This window comes from Schistocerca piceifrons, unplaced genomic scaffold (assembly GCF_021461385.2).
Source record: "Schistocerca piceifrons isolate TAMUIC-IGC-003096 unplaced genomic scaffold, iqSchPice1.1 HiC_scaffold_585, whole genome shotgun sequence".
Lineage (NCBI taxonomy): Eukaryota > Metazoa > Arthropoda > Insecta > Orthoptera > Acrididae > Schistocerca > Schistocerca piceifrons.
The window spans coordinates 1-12,016 of NW_025728827.1; the positions used below are offsets into that span (position 1 = coordinate 1).

A 12,016-nucleotide genomic window follows, 5' to 3' on the forward strand; every position below is an offset into this window, starting at 1 on the left:
CTAGACCAACGAGCGCTGTGACACGGTGATTGCCAATTATTCCAATCCCTCGATGTCGTCCAGGGTGCCCTGGAAGTCTCGTGTACGCTGGCGGGATGGGGGCGGCCTTCCTGGGCTGTCGGTACCTTCATGTAGAGCTGCCGCTGGGCTCGCACTGCTTGCTGCTGAGAAAGTGATTGCTTTGCTGATATGACTCGCAATAACGACTGCGCGAAACGCCGCTATCTCGTTAGGGGTGCTACGGCAGACACCCTCTCGAGCACCCCGAAGACTTCTTGAGCCCTCGGCTGTGATGGGTTCCAGGCTGACAAAAGATCTGTCGTGTGTGCATTCGCCGACGATAGAAAGGCTGAGGCAAGTTTGAGTGAAAAAGGATGGACTCGTCGTGTCCGTCGTTTCCGTAGTGTAGCGGTTATCACGTCTGCTTCACACGCAGAAGGTCCCCGGTTCGATCCCGGGCGGGAACAGTATTTTCCTGCCTATGTCGTATTGTCCTCCAATGAGCCACTTCGTGTGTGGATCTGCCGCACGTCCCTTCGTTTTGCAAGTACCACATTTATTGAATTTTTTAGTTACGATGGCAACATCACTACAAGTTGTCTGTGCAGTACGGTGCACACAAGCAGTTTCCGTGGTGTAGCGGTTATCACGTCTGCCTAACACGCAGAAGGTCCCCGGTTCGATCCCGGGCGGAAACACTTTTTCATCACTTTAAGCAAGACTTACTAACATGCATCTGCTACCACCTGTACCCGAAACCTTCGTAATCGCCTTCACGCGTCGGACCAGAGTGTCAATTGCTCACGTCGAATAAGAAATTCGTTTGATATTGACGGCGAGCTTTTTGCGCTGACTCAGCCACTGACGTGCGATCAGTTTGCACAAAACGCGTTGGCTCGTCCGGGATTTGAACCCGGGACCTCCTGCACCCTAAGCAGGAATTATACCCATTTTTTTTTTTTTTTTTTTTGAACCTGTCTCCACTGTTAGGACACTAAGCAGTGTGGTTAGCTGCATTCAACCCCCGTGGCAATGTCTTGCAGTCCTCCAGCTTTGTTGACCACAGTTAGGTGCCTCGATAAGAGGTGGACAGGTGTCGCATCGCTCTCGCCGTCACTTGTTACCACGAATCGTACTTAACGTAGTTTTCTGCAAGCGTCAGCGTAGCGTCAGTCGAGCTAAGTCGGGCCAAGTCGCATAAGAGGAGCAACAAAATGCGCATTTCCGGTACCGGGAATCGAACCCGCGCCTCCTGGGTGAGAGCCAGGTACCCTAGCCACTTTTTTTTTTTTATTTTTTTTTTTAACGCGTCGGACCAGAGTGTCAATTGCTCACATCGAATAAGAAGTTCATTTGATATTGACGGCGAGCTTTTTGCGCTGACTCAGCCACTGACGTGCGATCAGTTTGCACAAAACGCTAGGGCTCGTCCGGGATTTGAACCCGGGACCTCCTGCACCCTAAGCAGGAATCATACCCCTAGACCAACGAGCGCTGTGACACGGTGATTGCCAATTATTCCAATCCCTCGATGTCGTCCAGGGTGCCCTGGAAGTCTCGTGTACGCTGGCGGGATGGGGGCGGCCTTCCTGGGCTGTCGGTACCTTCATGTAGAGCTGCCGCTGGGCTCGCACTGCTTGCTGCTGAGAAAGTGATTGCTTTGCTGATATGACTCGCAATAACGACTGCGCGAAACGCCGCTATCTCGTTAGGGGTGCTACGGCAGACACCCTCTCGAGCACCCCGAAGACTTCTTGAGCCCTCGGCTGTGATGGGTTCCAGGCTGACAAAAGATCTGTCGTGTGTGCATTCGCCGACGATAGAAAGGCTGAGGCAAGTTTGAGTGAAAAAGGATGGACTCGTCGTGTCCGTCGTTTCCGTAGTGTAGCGGTTATCACGTCTGCTTCACACGCAGAAGGTCCCCGGTTCGATCCCGGGCGGGAACAGTATTTTCCTGCCTATGTCGTATTGTCCTCCAATGAGCCACTTCGTGTGTGGATCTGCCGCACGTCCCTTCGTTTTGCAAGTACCACATTTATTGAATTTTTTAGTTACGATGGCAACATCACTACAAGTTGTCTGTGCAGTACGGTGCACACAAGCAGTTTCCGTGGTGTAGCGGTTATCACGTCTGCCTAACACGCAGAAGGTCCCCGGTTCGATCCCGGGCGGAAACACTTTTTCATCACTTTAAGCAAGACTTACTAACATGCATCTGCTACCACCTGTACCCGAAACCTTCGTAATCGCCTTCACGCGTCGGACCAGAGTGTCAATTGCTCACGTCGAATAAGAAATTCGTTTGATATTGACGGCGAGCTTTTTGCGCTGACTCAGCCACTGACGTGCGATCAGTTTGCACAAAACGCGTTGGCTCGTCCGGGATTTGAACCCGGGACCTCCTGCACCCTAAGCAGGAATTATACCCATTTTTTTTTTTTTTTTTTTTGAACCTGTCTCCACTGTTAGGACACTAAGCAGTGTGGTTAGCTGCATTCAACCCCCGTGGCAATGTCTTGCAGTCCTCCAGCTTTGTTGACCACAGTTAGGTGCCTCGATAAGAGGTGGACAGGTGTCGCATCGCTCTCGCCGTCACTTGTTACCACGAATCGTACTTAACGTAGTTTTCTGCAAGCGTCAGCGTAGCGTCAGTCGAGCTAAGTCGGGCCAAGTCGCATAAGAGGAGCAACAAAATGCGCATTTCCGGTACCGGGAATCGAACCCGCGCCTCCTGGGTGAGAGCCAGGTACCCTAGCCACTTTTTTTTTTTTATTTTTTTTTTTAACGCGTCGGACCAGAGTGTCAATTGCTCACATCGAATAAGAAGTTCATTTGATATTGACGGCGAGCTTTTTGCGCTGACTCAGCCACTGACGTGCGATCAGTTTGCACAAAACGCTAGGGCTCGTCCGGGATTTGAACCCGGGACCTCCTGCACCCTAAGCAGGAATCATACCCCTAGACCAACGAGCGCTGTGACACGGTGATTGCCAATTATTCCAATCCCTCGATGTCGTCCAGGGTGCCCTGGAAGTCTCGTGTACGCTGGCGGGATGGGGGCGGCCTTCCTGGGCTGTCGGTACCTTCATGTAGAGCTGCCGCTGGGCTCGCACTGCTTGCTGCTGAGAAAGTGATTGCTTTGCTGATATGACTCGCAATAACGACTGCGCGAAACGCCGCTATCTCGTTAGGGGTGCTACGGCAGACACCCTCTCGAGCACCCCGAAGACTTCTTGAGCCCTCGGCTGTGATGGGTTCCAGGCTGACAAAAGATCTGTCGTGTGTGCATTCGCCGACGATAGAAAGGCTGAGGCAAGTTTGAGTGAAAAAGGATGGACTCGTCGTGTCCGTCGTTTCCGTAGTGTAGCGGTTATCACGTCTGCTTCACACGCAGAAGGTCCCCGGTTCGATCCCGGGCGGGAACAGTATTTTCCTGCCTATGTCGTATTGTCCTCCAATGAGCCACTTCGTGTGTGGATCTGCCGCACGTCCCTTCGTTTTGCAAGTACCACATTTATTGAATTTTTTAGTTACGATGGCAACATCACTACAAGTTGTCTGTGCAGTACGGTGCACACAAGCAGTTTCCGTGGTGTAGCGGTTATCACGTCTGCCTAACACGCAGAAGGTCCCCGGTTCGATCCCGGGCGGAAACACTTTTTCATCACTTTAAGCAAGACTTACTAACATGCATCTGCTACCACCTGTACCCGAAACCTTCGTAATCGCCTTCACGCGTCGGACCAGAGTGTCAATTGCTCACGTCGAATAAGAAATTCGTTTGATATTGACGGCGAGCTTTTTGCGCTGACTCAGCCACTGACGTGCGATCAGTTTGCACAAAACGCGTTGGCTCGTCCGGGATTTGAACCCGGGACCTCCTGCACCCTAAGCAGGAATTATACCCATTTTTTTTTTTTTTTTTTTTGAACCTGTCTCCACTGTTAGGACACTAAGCAGTGTGGTTAGCTGCATTCAACCCCCGTGGCAATGTCTTGCAGTCCTCCAGCTTTGTTGACCACAGTTAGGTGCCTCGATAAGAGGTGGACAGGTGTCGCATCGCTCTCGCCGTCACTTGTTACCACGAATCGTACTTAACGTAGTTTTCTGCAAGCGTCAGCGTAGCGTCAGTCGAGCTAAGTCGGGCCAAGTCGCATAAGAGGAGCAACAAAATGCGCATTTCCGGTACCGGGAATCGAACCCGCGCCTCCTGGGTGAGAGCCAGGTACCCTAGCCACTTTGTTTTTTTTTATTTTTTTTTTTAACGCGTCGGACCAGAGTGTCAATTGCTCACATCGAATAAGAAGTTCATTTGATATTGACGGCGAGCTTTTTGCGCTGACTCAGCCACTGACGTGCGATCAGTTTGCACAAAACGCTAGGGCTCGTCCGGGATTTGAACCCGGGACCTCCTGCACCCTAAGCAGGAATCATACCCCTAGACCAACGAGCGCTGTGACACGGTGATTGCCAATTATTCCAATCCCTCGATGTCGTCCAGGGTGCCCTGGAAGTCTCGTGTACGCTGGCGGGATGGGGGCGGCCTTCCTGGGCTGTCGGTACCTTCATGTAGAGCTGCCGCTGGGCTCGCACTGCTTGCTGCTGAGAAAGTGATTGCTTTGCTGATATGACTCGCAATAACGACTGCGCGAAACGCCGCTATCTCGTTAGGGGTGCTACGGCAGACACCCTCTCGAGCACCCCGAAGACTTCTTGAGCCCTCGGCTGTGATGGGTTCCAGGCTGACAAAAGATCTGTCGTGTGTGCATTCGCCGACGATAGAAAGGCTGAGGCAAGTTTGAGTGAAAAAGGATGGACTCGTCGTGTCCGTCGTTTCCGTAGTGTAGCGGTTATCACGTCTGCTTCACACGCAGAAGGTCCCCGGTTCGATCCCGGGCGGGAACAGTATTTTCCTGCCTATGTCGTATTGTCCTCCAATGAGCCACTTCGTGTGTGGATCTGCCGCACGTCCCTTCGTTTTGCAAGTACCACATTTATTGAATTTTTTAGTTACGATGGCAACATCACTACAAGTTGTCTGTGCAGTACGGTGCACACAAGCAGTTTCCGTGGTGTAGCGGTTATCACGTCTGCCTAACACGCAGAAGGTCCCCGGTTCGATCCCGGGCGGAAACACTTTTTCATCACTTTAAGCAAGACTTACTAACATGCATCTGCTACCACCTGTACCCGAAACCTTCGTAATCGCCTTCACGCGTCGGACCAGAGTGTCAATTGCTCACGTCGAATAAGAAATTCGTTTGATATTGACGGCGAGCTTTTTGCGCTGACTCAGCCACTGACGTGCGATCAGTTTGCACAAAACGCGTTGGCTCGTCCGGGATTTGAACCCGGGACCTCCTGCACCCTAAGCAGGAATTATACCCATTTTTTTTTTTTTTTTTTTTGAACCTGTCTCCACTGTTAGGACACTAAGCAGTGTGGTTAGCTGCATTCAACCCCCGTGGCAATGTCTTGCAGTCCTCCAGCTTTGTTGACCACAGTTAGGTGCCTCGATAAGAGGTGGACAGGTGTCGCATCGCTCTCGCCGTCACTTGTTACCACGAATCGTACTTAACGTAGTTTTCTGCAAGCGTCAGCGTAGCGTCAGTCGAGCTAAGTCGGGCCAAGTCGCATAAGAGGAGCAACAAAATGCGCATTTCCGGTACCGGGAATCGAACCCGCGCCTCCTGGGTGAGAGCCAGGTACCCTAGCCACTTTGTTTTTTTTATTTTTTTTTTTAACGCGTCGGACCAGAGTGTCAATTGCTCACATCGAATAAGAAGTTCATTTGATATTGACGGCGAGCTTTTTGCGCTGACTCAGCCACTGACGTGCGATCAGTTTGCACAAAACGCTAGGGCTCGTCCGGGATTTGAACCCGGGACCTCCTGCACCCTAAGCAGGAATCATACCCCTAGACCAACGAGCGCTGTGACACGGTGATTGCCAATTATTCCAATCCCTCGATGTCGTCCAGGGTGCCCTGGAAGTCTCGTGTACGCTGGCGGGATGGGGGCGGCCTTCCTGGGCTGTCGGTACCTTCATGTAGAGCTGCCGCTGGGCTCGCACTGCTTGCTGCTGAGAAAGTGATTGCTTTGCTGATATGACTCGCAATAACGACTGCGCGAAACGCCGCTATCTCGTTAGGGGTGCTACGGCAGACACCCTCTCGAGCACCCCGAAGACTTCTTGAGCCCTCGGCTGTGATGGGTTCCAGGCTGACAAAAGATCTGTCGTGTGTGCATTCGCCGACGATAGAAAGGCTGAGGCAAGTTTGAGTGAAAAAGGATGGACTCGTCGTGTCCGTCGTTTCCGTAGTGTAGCGGTTATCACGTCTGCTTCACACGCAGAAGGTCCCCGGTTCGATCCCGGGCAGGGAACAGTATTTTCCTGCCTATGTCGTATTGTCCTCCAATGAGCCACTTCGTGTGTGGATCTGCCGCACGTCCCTTCGTTTTGCAAGTACCACATTTATTGAATTTTTTAGTTACGATGGCAACATCACTACAAGTTGTCTGTGCAGTACGGTGCACACAAGCAGTTTCCGTGGTGTAGCGGTTATCACGTCTGCCTAACACGCAGAAGGTCCCCGGTTCGATCCCGGGCGGAAACACTTTTTCATCACTTTAAGCAAGACTTACTAACATGCATCTGCTACCACCTGTACCCGAAACCTTCGTAATCGCCTTCACGCGTCGGACCAGAGTGTCAATTGCTCACGTCGAATAAGAAATTCGTTTGATATTGACGGCGAGCTTTTTGCGCTGACTCAGCCACTGACGTGCGATCAGTTTGCACAAAACGCGTTGGCTCGTCCGGGATTTGAACCCGGGACCTCCTGCACCCTAAGCAGGAATTATACCCATTTTTTTTTTTTTTTTTTTTGAACCTGTCTCCACTGTTAGGACACTAAGCAGTGTGGTTAGCTGCATTCAACCCCCGTGGCAATGTCTTGCAGTCCTCCAGCTTTGTTGACCACAGTTAGGTGCCTCGATAAGAGGTGGACAGGTGTCGCATCGCTCTCGCCGTCACTTGTTACCACGAATCGTACTTAACGTAGTTTTCTGCAAGCGTCAGCGTAGCGTCAGTCGAGCTAAGTCGGGCCAAGTCGCATAAGAGGAGCAACAAAATGCGCATTTCCGGTACCGGGAATCGAACCCGCGCCTCCTGGGTGAGAGCCAGGTACCCTAGCCACTTTGTTTTTTTTTATTTTTTTTTTTAACGCGTCGGACCAGAGTGTCAATTGCTCACATCGAATAAGAAGTTCATTTGATATTGACGGCGAGCTTTTTGCGCTGACTCAGCCACTGACGTGCGATCAGTTTGCACAAAACGCTAGGGCTCGTCCGGGATTTGAACCCGGGACCTCCTGCACCCTAAGCAGGAATCATACCCCTAGACCAACGAGCGCTGTGACACGGTGATTGCCAATTATTCCAATCCCTCGATGTCGTCCAGGGTGCCCTGGAAGTCTCGTGTACGCTGGCGGGATGGGGGCGGCCTTCCTGGGCTGTCGGTACCTTCATGTAGAGCTGCCGCTGGGCTCGCACTGCTTGCTGCTGAGAAAGTGATTGCTTTGCTGATATGACTCGCAATAACGACTGCGCGAAACGCCGCTATCTCGTTAGGGGTGCTACGGCAGACACCCTCTCGAGCACCCCGAAGACTTCTTGAGCCCTCGGCTGTGATGGGTTCCAGGCTGACAAAAGATCTGTCGTGTGTGCATTCGCCGACGATAGAAAGGCTGAGGCAAGTTTGAGTGAAAAAGGATGGACTCGTCGTGTCCGTCGTTTCCGTAGTGTAGCGGTTATCACGTCTGCTTCACACGCAGAAGGTCCCCGGTTCGATCCCGGGCGGGAACAGTATTTTCCTGCCTATGTCGTATTGTCCTCCAATGAGCCACTTCGTGTGTGGATCTGCCGCACGTCCCTTCGTTTTGCAAGTACCACATTTATTGAATTTTTTAGTTACGATGGCAACATCACTACAAGTTGTCTGTGCAGTACGGTGCACACAAGCAGTTTCCGTGGTGTAGCGGTTATCACGTCTGCCTAACACGCAGAAGGTCCCCGGTTCGATCCCGGGCGGAAACACTTTTTCATCACTTTAAGCAAGACTTACTAACATGCATCTGCTACCACCTGTACCCGAAACCTTCGTAATCGCCTTCACGCGTCGGACCAGAGTGTCAATTGCTCACGTCGAATAAGAAATTCGTTTGATATTGACGGCGAGCTTTTTGCGCTGACTCAGCCACTGACGTGCGATCAGTTTGCACAAAACGCGTTGGCTCGTCCGGGATTTGAACCCGGGACCTCCTGCACCCTAAGCAGGAATTATACCCATTTTTTTTTTTTTTTTTTTTGAACCTGTCTCCACTGTTAGGACACTAAGCAGTGTGGTTAGCTGCATTCAACCCCCGTGGCAATGTCTTGCAGTCCTCCAGCTTTGTTGACCACAGTTAGGTGCCTCGATAAGAGGTGGACAGGTGTCGCATCGCTCTCGCCGTCACTTGTTACCACGAATCGTACTTAACGTAGTTTTCTGCAAGCGTCAGCGTAGCGTCAGTCGAGCTAAGTCGGGCCAAGTCGCATAAGAGGAGCAACAAAATGCGCATTTCCGGTACCGGGAATCGAACCCGCGCCTCCTGGGTGAGAGCCAGGTACCCTAGCCACTTTGTTTTTTTTTATTTTTTTTTTTAACGCGTCGGACCAGAGTGTCAATTGCTCACATCGAATAAGAAGTTCATTTGATATTGACGGCGAGCTTTTTGCGCTGACTCAGCCACTGACGTGCGATCAGTTTGCACAAAACGCTAGGGCTCGTCCGGGATTTGAACCCGGGACCTCCTGCACCCTAAGCAGGAATCATACCCCTAGACCAACGAGCGCTGTGACACGGTGATTGCCAATTATTCCAATCCCTCGATGTCGTCCAGGGTGCCCTGGAAGTCTCGTGTACGCTGGCGGGATGGGGGCGGCCTTCCTGGGCTGTCGGTACCTTCATGTAGAGCTGCCGCTGGGCTCGCACTGCTTGCTGCTGAGAAAGTGATTGCTTTGCTGATATGACTCGCAATAACGACTGCGCGAAACGCCGCTATCTCGTTAGGGGTGCTACGGCAGACACCCTCTCGAGCACCCCGAAGACTTCTTGAGCCCTCGGCTGTGATGGGTTCCAGGCTGACAAAAGATCTGTCGTGTGTGCATTCGCCGACGATAGAAAGGCTGAGGCAAGTTTGAGTGAAAAAGGATGGACTCGTCGTGTCCGTCGTTTCCGTAGTGTAGCGGTTATCACGTCTGCTTCACACGCAGAAGGTCCCCGGTTCGATCCCGGGCGGGAACAGTATTTTCCTGCCTATGTCGTATTGTCCTCCAATGAGCCACTTCGTGTGTGGATCTGCCGCACGTCCCTTCGTTTTGCAAGTACCACATTTATTGAATTTTTTAGTTACGATGGCAACATCACTACAAGTTGTCTGTGCAGTACGGTGCACACAAGCAGTTTCCGTGGTGTAGCGGTTATCACGTCTGCCTAACACGCAGAAGGTCCCCGGTTCGATCCCGGGCGGAAACACTTTTTCATCACTTTAAGCAAGACTTACTAACATGCATCTGCTACCACCTGTACCCGAAACCTTCGTAATCGCCTTCACGCGTCGGACCAGAGTGTCAATTGCTCACGTCGAATAAGAAATTCGTTTGATATTGACGGCGAGCTTTTTGCGCTGACTCAGCCACTGACGTGCGATCAGTTTGCACAAAACGCGTTGGCTCGTCCGGGATTTGAACCCGGGACCTCCTGCACCCTAAGCAGGAATTATACCCATTTTTTTTTTTTTTTTTTTTGAACCTGTCTCCACTGTTAGGACACTAAGCAGTGTGGTTAGCTGCATTCAACCCCCGTGGCAATGTCTTGCAGTCCTCCAGCTTTGTTGACCACAGTTAGGTGCCTCGATAAGAGGTGGACAGGTGTCGCATCGCTCTCGCCGTCACTTGTTACCACGAATCGTACTTAACGTAGTTTTCTGCAAGCGTCAGCGTAGCGTCAGTCGAGCTAAGTCGGGCCAAGTCGCATAAGAGGAGCAACAAAATGCGCATTTCCGGTACCGGGAATCGAACCCGCGCCTCCTGGGTGAGAGCCAGGTACCCTAGCCACTTTTTTTTTTTTATTTTTTTTTTTAACGCGTCGGACCAGAGTGTCAATTGCTCACATCGAATAAGAAGTTCATTTGATATTGACGGCGAGCTTTTTGCGCTGACTCAGCCACTGACGTGCGATCAGTTTGCACAAAACGCTAGGGCTCGTCCGGGATTTGAACCCGGGACCTCCTGCACCCTAAGCAGGAATCATACCCCTAGACCAACGAGCGCTGTGACACGGTGATTGCCAATTATTCCAATCCCTCGATGTCGTCCAGGGTGCCCTGGAAGTCTCGTGTACGCTGGCGGGATGGGGGCGGCCTTCCTGGGCTGTCGGTACCTTCATGTAGAGCTGCCGCTGGGCTCGCACTGCTTGCTGCTGAGAAAGTGATTGCTTTGCTGATATGACTCGCAATAACGACTGCGCGAAACGCCGCTATCTCGTTAGGGGTGCTACGGCAGACACCCTCTCGAGCACCCCGAAGACTTCTTGAGCCCTCGGCTGTGATGGGTTCCAGGCTGACAAAAGATCTGTCGTGTGTGCATTCGCCGACGATAGAAAGGCTGAGGCAAGTTTGAGTGAAAAAGGATGGACTCGTCGTGTCCGTCGTTTCCGTAGTGTAGCGGTTATCACGTCTGCTTCACACGCAGAAGGTCCCCGGTTCGATCCCGGGCGGGAACAGTATTTTCCTGCCTATGTCGTATTGTCCTCCAATGAGCCACTTCGTGTGTGGATCTGCCGCACGTCCCTTCGTTTTGCAAGTACCACATTTATTGAATTTTTTAGTTACGATGGCAACATCACTACAAGTTGTCTGTGCAGTACGGTGCACACAAGCAGTTTCCGTGGTGTAGCGGTTATCACGTCTGCCTAACACGCAGAAGGTCCCCGGTTCGATCCCGGGCGGAAACACTTTTTCATCACTTTAAGCAAGACTTACTAACATGCATCTGCTACCACCTGTACCCGAAACCTTCGTAATCGCCTTCACGCGTCGGACCAGAGTGTCAATTGCTCACGTCGAATAAGAAATTCGTTTGATATTGACGGCGAGCTTTTTGCGCTGACTCAGCCACTGACGTGCGATCAGTTTGCACAAAACGCGTTGGCTCGTCCGGGATTTGAACCCGGGACCTCCTGCACCCTAAGCAGGAATTATACCCATTTTTTTTTTTTTTTTTTTGAACCTGTCTCCACTGTTAGGACACTAAGCAGTGTGGTTAGCTGCATTCAACCCCCGTGGCAATGTCTTGCAGTCCTCCAGCTTTGTTGACCACAGTTAGGTGCCTCGATAAGAGGTGGACAGGTGTCGCATCGCTCTCGCCGTCACTTGTTACCACGAATCGTACTTAACGTAGTTTTCTGCAAGCGTCAGCGTAGCGTCAGTCGAGCTAAGTCGGGCCAAGTCGCATAAGAGGAGCAACAAAATGCGCATTTCCGGTACCGGGAATCGAACCCGCGCCTCCTGGGTGAGAGCCAGGTACCCTAGCCACTTTTTTTTTTTTTATTTTTTTTTTTAACGCGTCGGACCAGAGTGTCAATTGCTCACATCGAATAAGAAGTTCATTTGATATTGACGGCGAGCTTTTTGCGCTGACTCAGCCACTGACGTGCGATCAGTTTGCACAAAACGCTAGGGCTCGTCCGGGATTTGAACCCGGGACCTCCTGCACCCTAAGCAGGAATCATACCCCTAGACCAACGAGCGCTGTGACACGGTGATTGCCAATTATTCCAATCCCTCGATGTCGTCCAGGGTGCCCTGGAAGTCTCGTGTACGCTGGCGGGATGGGGGCGGCCTTCCTGGGCTGTCGGTACCTTCATGTAGAGCTGCCGCTGGGCTCGCACTGCTTGCTGCTGAGAAAGTGATTGC

The 12,016-nt window shown here is 51.8% G+C and overlaps 24 non-coding genes across 24 annotated transcripts; 16 read left to right on the forward strand and 8 right to left on the reverse strand.

The window, feature by feature from the left end:
• Positions 1-394: 394 nt before the first annotated feature.
• On the forward strand, positions 395-467 carry Trnav-cac. The gene has a single exon. It is a non-coding gene; the product is annotated as a tRNA-Val (tRNA).
• A 158-nt stretch (positions 468-625) lies between these two features.
• Trnav-aac lies at positions 626-698 on the forward strand. The gene has a single exon. It is a non-coding gene; the product is annotated as a tRNA-Val (tRNA).
• A 722-nt stretch (positions 699-1,420) lies between these two features.
• On the reverse strand, positions 1,421-1,494 carry Trnap-agg. Its single transcript has one exon. It is a non-coding gene; the product is annotated as a tRNA-Pro (tRNA).
• A 379-nt stretch (positions 1,495-1,873) lies between these two features.
• Trnav-cac lies at positions 1,874-1,946 on the forward strand. The gene has a single exon. It is a non-coding gene; the product is annotated as a tRNA-Val (tRNA).
• A 158-nt stretch (positions 1,947-2,104) lies between these two features.
• Trnav-aac lies at positions 2,105-2,177 on the forward strand. Its single transcript has one exon. It is a non-coding gene; the product is annotated as a tRNA-Val (tRNA).
• A 722-nt stretch (positions 2,178-2,899) lies between these two features.
• Positions 2,900-2,973, reverse strand: Trnap-agg. Its single transcript has one exon. It is a non-coding gene; the product is annotated as a tRNA-Pro (tRNA).
• Positions 2,974-3,352: 379 nt separating this feature from the next.
• Trnav-cac lies at positions 3,353-3,425 on the forward strand. Its single transcript has one exon. It is a non-coding gene; the product is annotated as a tRNA-Val (tRNA).
• A 158-nt stretch (positions 3,426-3,583) lies between these two features.
• On the forward strand, positions 3,584-3,656 carry Trnav-aac. Its single transcript has one exon. It is a non-coding gene; the product is annotated as a tRNA-Val (tRNA).
• Positions 3,657-4,379: 723 nt separating this feature from the next.
• Positions 4,380-4,453, reverse strand: Trnap-agg. The gene has a single exon. It is a non-coding gene; the product is annotated as a tRNA-Pro (tRNA).
• Positions 4,454-4,832: 379 nt separating this feature from the next.
• Trnav-cac lies at positions 4,833-4,905 on the forward strand. Its single transcript has one exon. It is a non-coding gene; the product is annotated as a tRNA-Val (tRNA).
• A 158-nt stretch (positions 4,906-5,063) lies between these two features.
• On the forward strand, positions 5,064-5,136 carry Trnav-aac. Its single transcript has one exon. It is a non-coding gene; the product is annotated as a tRNA-Val (tRNA).
• A 722-nt stretch (positions 5,137-5,858) lies between these two features.
• On the reverse strand, positions 5,859-5,932 carry Trnap-agg. The gene has a single exon. It is a non-coding gene; the product is annotated as a tRNA-Pro (tRNA).
• Positions 5,933-6,311: 379 nt separating this feature from the next.
• Trnav-cac lies at positions 6,312-6,385 on the forward strand. Its single transcript has one exon. It is a non-coding gene; the product is annotated as a tRNA-Val (tRNA).
• Positions 6,386-6,543: 158 nt separating this feature from the next.
• Positions 6,544-6,616, forward strand: Trnav-aac. Its single transcript has one exon. It is a non-coding gene; the product is annotated as a tRNA-Val (tRNA).
• A 723-nt stretch (positions 6,617-7,339) lies between these two features.
• Positions 7,340-7,413, reverse strand: Trnap-agg. Its single transcript has one exon. It is a non-coding gene; the product is annotated as a tRNA-Pro (tRNA).
• Positions 7,414-7,792: 379 nt separating this feature from the next.
• On the forward strand, positions 7,793-7,865 carry Trnav-cac. Its single transcript has one exon. It is a non-coding gene; the product is annotated as a tRNA-Val (tRNA).
• Positions 7,866-8,023: 158 nt separating this feature from the next.
• On the forward strand, positions 8,024-8,096 carry Trnav-aac. The gene has a single exon. It is a non-coding gene; the product is annotated as a tRNA-Val (tRNA).
• A 723-nt stretch (positions 8,097-8,819) lies between these two features.
• On the reverse strand, positions 8,820-8,893 carry Trnap-agg. Its single transcript has one exon. It is a non-coding gene; the product is annotated as a tRNA-Pro (tRNA).
• Positions 8,894-9,272: 379 nt separating this feature from the next.
• On the forward strand, positions 9,273-9,345 carry Trnav-cac. The gene has a single exon. It is a non-coding gene; the product is annotated as a tRNA-Val (tRNA).
• Positions 9,346-9,503: 158 nt separating this feature from the next.
• Trnav-aac lies at positions 9,504-9,576 on the forward strand. The gene has a single exon. It is a non-coding gene; the product is annotated as a tRNA-Val (tRNA).
• Positions 9,577-10,298: 722 nt separating this feature from the next.
• On the reverse strand, positions 10,299-10,372 carry Trnap-agg. Its single transcript has one exon. It is a non-coding gene; the product is annotated as a tRNA-Pro (tRNA).
• Positions 10,373-10,751: 379 nt separating this feature from the next.
• On the forward strand, positions 10,752-10,824 carry Trnav-cac. The gene has a single exon. It is a non-coding gene; the product is annotated as a tRNA-Val (tRNA).
• Positions 10,825-10,982: 158 nt separating this feature from the next.
• On the forward strand, positions 10,983-11,055 carry Trnav-aac. Its single transcript has one exon. It is a non-coding gene; the product is annotated as a tRNA-Val (tRNA).
• A 722-nt stretch (positions 11,056-11,777) lies between these two features.
• Trnap-agg lies at positions 11,778-11,851 on the reverse strand. The gene has a single exon. It is a non-coding gene; the product is annotated as a tRNA-Pro (tRNA).
• Positions 11,852-12,016: the final 165 nt, after the last annotated feature.